Raw genomic sequence first — 6449 nt, 5'->3', positions numbered from 1 at the left:
ACCCGGCGCTTCGCTGTGAAGCCAAAGGGACGAGAGAGGCAAGCGAGGAGCCGCGGCTCCAGCCGCCCCCTTTATCACCACCATCGCAGAGTTTACTGTAACACATGTGACTTAGTGAAGCCCTAGATTAATTAAATGAACTCCTCCATTAATCAATCAATCAATCCAGCACAGAGCAGTTGAAATATTGAATTACTTAAGAGCAGCATCTTTATATAGGACTTTTAAAGGTCTGCTCTGGAAGACCTTATCCCCAATAATTAAATTCAACCTCACATGGAAAGAAGCATAAGAAACCCAGAGGAAGCCCTGAGGCCACGAGAGCAGAAGCACAGGGAGCCCTGAGCGGGCACGTCCCAGGGTGTGAGGGAAACACCAGCTACTGCCTTGGGACACACTGCCCCATGCAAGGGGGTCAGTGAGCTTCTATAGAGGCAAACATCCCCCTGAGCCACCCTTGAAAACGCCTCCCCAGGCTTGTTCAATCAGGACCATTAATCAATTCATTAAGAAAACCAAGATCAGGTTGCCCAGTCCTCAGGAACGGCTCCCATCCAGCCAGCAGAGCTGGAACAGGGGGAAGAAGGGAAGCAGGGCAATGTGCTGGTACTCCAGGAACACCTGAATGCACATATAACAGCTGCAAAACCTGTAAAATTGGTAAAGGCTATCTAATTTTATATACGGTGAAATTTAGGCAGGGAGAGTTGAAACACATTGTCCCAAGATGTGCAGAGTGCCAGTGAGAATGTCAGTAATAACACCAATCTCCCATCATCCTGAAAGCCAGCTAATATGACCAATTTTGTCATCTGTGGGTCCACTTGAACCAGTATATTTGGACATCAAAATAGGAGAAATGAATTCTACACTTCTTTCCATCTTCACTTCAGCTTGGATGAGACTACTGTAGCTACGTCCATCAATAGAAGAAAGGACACCAGTGACGGGGAGGGGGGTGGGAATGTCTATTCTATGCATGTAATCATTCCAATTACTGAAAAATCCTTATCATCATAAACTTTTCACATAGCATGAGAATTGCTGTTTCCCTTAGACAATAAAAAAATTAAGCTTCACAAGGCTCCCCCTCGAAAAACAGACCCATAACATCTAGGCAAAAATACCCAGTCCTGGTGTATCTTCCCCCCATCCCCAGCAAATATTTATATTTTAGCTACAAGAGTCTGACTTAAGTGGTTATAACCTCCTGCGTGCTTGCCCTTCCCCCCACCACCACCACGTACCCTGCCCTGAGCAGGCATCTTGGTGAAGCGCATGGACTACTCTGACTGCTTCTCCCAGCTACATAGGGAACAGATTAACAGCCTTGAGATCTTGTGATAAGACAGGGCACACAGGACTCGGAATCAAATAAAAATGCAGCAATATGAACACATACTTCAGTGTTCAAAAGTCACTATTTTTCTTGGCAAAGACAATACACAAAAAAAAAAACCCTTATTACAAGCCCTAAATGTAGGATGGCACAGCATGTTAACATATTGCTGTACATCCTTTATAGAATTGCATCCAAAGCTATATTAAAATAACGTTAAGGTTGCAAAAACTAGGCAACAAAGTTGGCAACATCAACACGCAATCTTGATTTACACCTTTGGAATGAGCATTACAATCAAGTCCTCACTTACACAATCATATTTTTTTCTACGGGACTCCCATCTAATGCGTAGTTATTAAGCATTTACTTTTACCCTTATAAAAATCTGTACTCCCAGTAGCACAACTACTCATTCAGCACATACTACCCAAACCCAAAGCCGAATAGAGAACTACCAAGCTCCTCTTGACCATGTCTCCAGCTCCCTCATTACAGTACCAGGGGTTGTGACATTAATGAAAGTCTCCTCACCTCCACTCGCAGAGAAGTTCGATGGTACAACCATCCCACTGGTGAGAAACCAAGACAAAGCAAAAGGGAGGCTATTGACAGCTGCTGGTTTGAGTTACCCAATAACTCGGGGCACCGATCTGAGCTCACCGTGACTCACAGTCTTTATGGATACTAACAAGCCCATGTGCTACAGGCAGCCCCAACTGGTGTCAGCTGTGGTTGCAAACCCCAGATCACTTCTGCAAAACTGGCCCCAGGTGTCTCTTGGTGGGCACACAGAAACGAGGAACAGGGAACCATGTGGCAAGCGTGGAGCACTCGGGTTTGGAAGGCACGCCAAAGCCCTAACAAGGCTCTTTGGGAAGAAAAAATAAAACAAACAAACCCAAAACTACATGATCATGTCAAGAGACTGTCATAACGTATAACAGCCCAGAGGCTCGGTTAAGGTGGCCTATGCCGCCTTAACTCTATTGTTTCCCAAAACTCATGTGCCAGACTACACCATTCTGAAGGTTGTTTCCACATACATCTGTCTTCAATAGATGTCACTTCTTGAGAATTTTTTACTCTACCTTTAAGAAGTGGGAATCACAACAGCAGCAAGAAGCAGCTATAACCAGAAGGTGCAGCAAGGAGACAACATGATGCGGCTTTGGCCAACAAGAAACTCACACGAGTCACCACCACCAGAATTAACATCACAACCAGCCACTGCACCACGTTGCTGGGTGGCACTGGGAGCTGCTGATGTCAGGGCAGGGTGGAGGTATCAACCCCAAACTCCGAAGCGAAGATGACTCCAACAGCTGTAAGTCTGAGGTTCCCCCACAGTGGGACCGCAAGGAGCACTCTGGTACCTTCAAACAACTCAAAGTGCCTTGACAACTCCACCAATTCCAAAGCAACACGTGGCCCAGTGAGAAATCAAGAGCTCCCACTGCTCCTTGGGGCACCCGCTGCCACCTGGTACTTGGTAGCAGGTGCCTTGACATACCTGCTGCTAAGGCGGCCAACGAGCGGCGTCACCATTGCAAAAACCTTGATGTCTGCCAGAAATCCGCCAGCAAGACTTTCCCCTCTGCGCTGCAGGGGCTCCTACAAGGCACCACACGAGGTGGTGGGCTCATACAAGGTACCTCCTCGTGTGGCACCGCACGAGGAGGATGCTGAGGCGCCGTGGGACTCGTCCTCCCCCACCGCAGCGCGGCGCAGCAGGACCCTCCGCGCTCGGCACGGTGACATACGGCTGCCCTGGCTTCCCCTCGCTAGTGACAACTCCTGCGCACCGCCCGCACGGAGACACGGCAGCTCTGTTAAAAATACATACGCACATACATATGCATCCATACGTTAAAAAAGAAGAATCCGTTACACGGCGACGAGCTGTGCTGTCATTCCTGGCCATTACGTGCCTGCTTGCCTTTGCTCAGGTAGCTGAAGAGACTGGGTGAGATCAACGGGTGCTCTCAGAAGACTGCCCACACGCCCAGCAGCTTAATTTCTGGCCCTCTAGATTTTAGAGCAAGTCACAGGGGGTGCTCAAAACAAGTGGCGTATCTCAGTTTTGCTAAATACTTGAAATTGCATTTATTGTGCTGGGGAATGGGCTGCACTAATACACAGGAACTGCCAAGGATCACATTTTTTACCCTGACCTACAGCGTTCTCCATCCTCCCCAGCAATCTGCACTTTATTCTCCTTCAAAGACACCCATAAAAGGCATTTACAGTCAATACACAGTCTTATTAGCACCCGGTATATATTCTTTTACAAAGCATGTGATTCACTTCCACAAAGCATGCATTTACTTCGACTTCCCCCTTACAGAAACACCATGCGAGTGTTGCCATTTTACATCACACTTTCAGAGTCAAGTACGTCTCTGAAACAGGTTATTAAAACAAAAATGTAATTTAAATAAATCAGCAAAAAATCAATTGAGAAAAGCTAGCACTGCAGTTGCTGTGACTAGAGAGAACTGCGAAAGCCAAAAGGAAGGAGTTAACCTTTGTCAAAACAGCATCAAACAGTCGCTGCTGCTTCAGTTATTGCTGTACCGGGACTTGCTGCAGCAAAGAGCATCCCTCGGTAACGGAAGAGCATCACCTACGTACTCGCAATTCTCCAAGGGTCAAACCTAAAGCGCTGCCCTTTAAATGTGGGTAACAACCAACATCAGGAACACAAGCAAATCTGGTACATGAAGAGGAAACTGCAGGGAACTATTTCTGAAATGTAAATGAGACTCTGCTACTTTCATTTCATTACTGCCGTAGCACCGTGCCGAGATGAAGTTTCCATCTGTGATTTTCAGGACAGGATATCAGCCATTTCAGACGGCACCCGTCGGAAACTAGAAAGACAAGTTACTCAGAATTTTTTGTTTTACAAAAATATTTAAACTCCATTCGGTCCTCCCTCGGACAGAGCTTATGGGAGAGAATTCAGTGCTTTGAGGAACAACCTCACAGCAACCAACCAGCTTTACCCCCACCATCCCTATTTTTCTTTTTTTTTTTAATTTTTTTTTAAGAACAACTTGTAGAAAGTTACAATTTGAAGCGGATTAGATACTTTAAAAGATAGTTTTGACAAGGACATGCTAATATCAACCTTTTATTACTCCTTTGAACAGTCTTGACTTCAGCAAGTCAAACAGTTTGTGGTATCAAGCCCACCAGGTTGTGAACAGAGGAAAACATTTTCACATCTCACTAAAATTCAGGGACTCGTGGATTACTTAGGTACTTCTGAAAACTGTTGTCCATACGCAAAAGACAGCACATCTAGCGAAATTATTTCAAACGCTTGTTTCTTTTTTCACAACATTTTCACCACCAGTCGCACAAATCTATCAGTAAAAAATGCTGAAGTCAATGATGATGCAATTAAGGCTTTGATTACATGATGACAGCAAATCGATTTTAAAGCAGATTATATCAACAGTTGGGCAAAAGGAGAGGCAGACATTATGGAAATCAAACCCTTTAATATCTTTAAGATTCCATAACCCCAGAGAGAATCTTTAATTCTCCCTCTTCTATTCCACATGGTCTCACAAAAAACCCCTACGTTATCACATTCTGGTAGCCCATGATAACACACATCCTATGACATGATGTCAATACGTGTTAAAAACCAAAATAATTTTTTTTAAAAAAAAAAAAAAAAAAGGAAAGAAAAAAAATCCAAATTGCGACTATTTCCCCACTAAGGTGACATTTGCAACAACATACATTTTTAAAGAACCCCAGGATACAACACATCACTTACTTCCACCGGACAGGCATGGTAAGTGCCTGGTGAAGGCAAGCAGAGTTACACGTAAGTATCTGAGAGCAGGATTTGGCTTCAGACTCCGCATGAAGGCAGGAATAGGGAACTATTGTGCTGCCTGTTTTCTCACAGCAGATCCCAACTAGCTTTGGCTATGGATCCGGCACCGCCAGCCAATTTCAAGGCAAAAAAAAAAATAAAAAGAGCCTCCGACCCTTTCCTTTCTCTCCCTTTTTGTAATCTCTTGCAGGCACAACCGCTCCAGCAAGCAGCTCCCCTACCAGCCCAATATTTACACTAAACCACTAAAGGACTTTCTATTACAATGCTATCTCATTGATACAAGATTACTCCTGAACCACATCAAACCCCGCAATCCTGTGAAAGGCACAAACGCCGTCTGAAGAAAGAGGCGCAGAGTGGATTATTTTAGTCTCGTTATTTCAACGGCACTTTTTAGATTTATGTAAAAAGTAATGCAATGCTACAGTAAGTGTTTCTCCCCTGGGGGCACCTTAGTGTCTATACGGATTAAACGTACATGCGTAAACACTTGCGATAGCTAATTATATTCCTGAAAACACCCGATTCTTACCGTTTCTTAATCCTACAAAATAAAAACACTTCAAAAAAAATTCACATAATAATAAATTTTATCTAACGTCTTTGAAACTCTTCAGAGATTTTCACCTGAGAATCAAAAAGTGTTAAAACTCCTGCCTCTTTTAACTCTCTTTTACAAAAGAGTCATGGATGTAAAAACCTCAACAGAACACAGCACTTACCATCTCCTCTGGTTGCAAAGAACATGAAAGAGTAACCAGACATCTTTATTAAGACGAAATTACACACATTTTTTTATCTTTTTTTTTTTTTCTTCAGCATGTAAAAACCCCACCCTATGATGAACACAAGCTTAAAGCAATCTCTTCCAATGGACCATTTTACTTATTCTACAATTTCTTACCCAAATTACACAGGTATAATTATTTTGACACTGTAATGAAAAGAAAATGGGATTTGGGCACTGTGGGTTTATCTAATAACACTATTTCTTGCCAGACTTCACAGTACTGACAATCACAAAGAGCCCTGTCCATTCCAATAGGAAATATTTGATTTTACTGTAGGAACATTATTTATTTTCACCAACTTGCTATTATCAGAAAGGATATGATAGCTGAATAATAAAAATGAAATCAAGAAATTCTGGTGTTTCAAGGCTTTATTTTTTTCTGCTCTCACTTTTGACATTTTCTTCCCCTGGAGAGACAAGATAAAGTGCTGTCATAAATGGGTGACTTTTCTTGTCAA

This window comes from Leptosomus discolor, chromosome 9, assembly GCF_034619465.1.
Source record: "Leptosomus discolor isolate bLepDis1 chromosome 9, bLepDis1.hap2, whole genome shotgun sequence".
Taxonomy (NCBI): Eukaryota; Metazoa; Chordata; class Aves; order Leptosomiformes; family Leptosomidae; genus Leptosomus; species Leptosomus discolor.
This window is presented reverse-complemented; position numbering follows the sequence as displayed.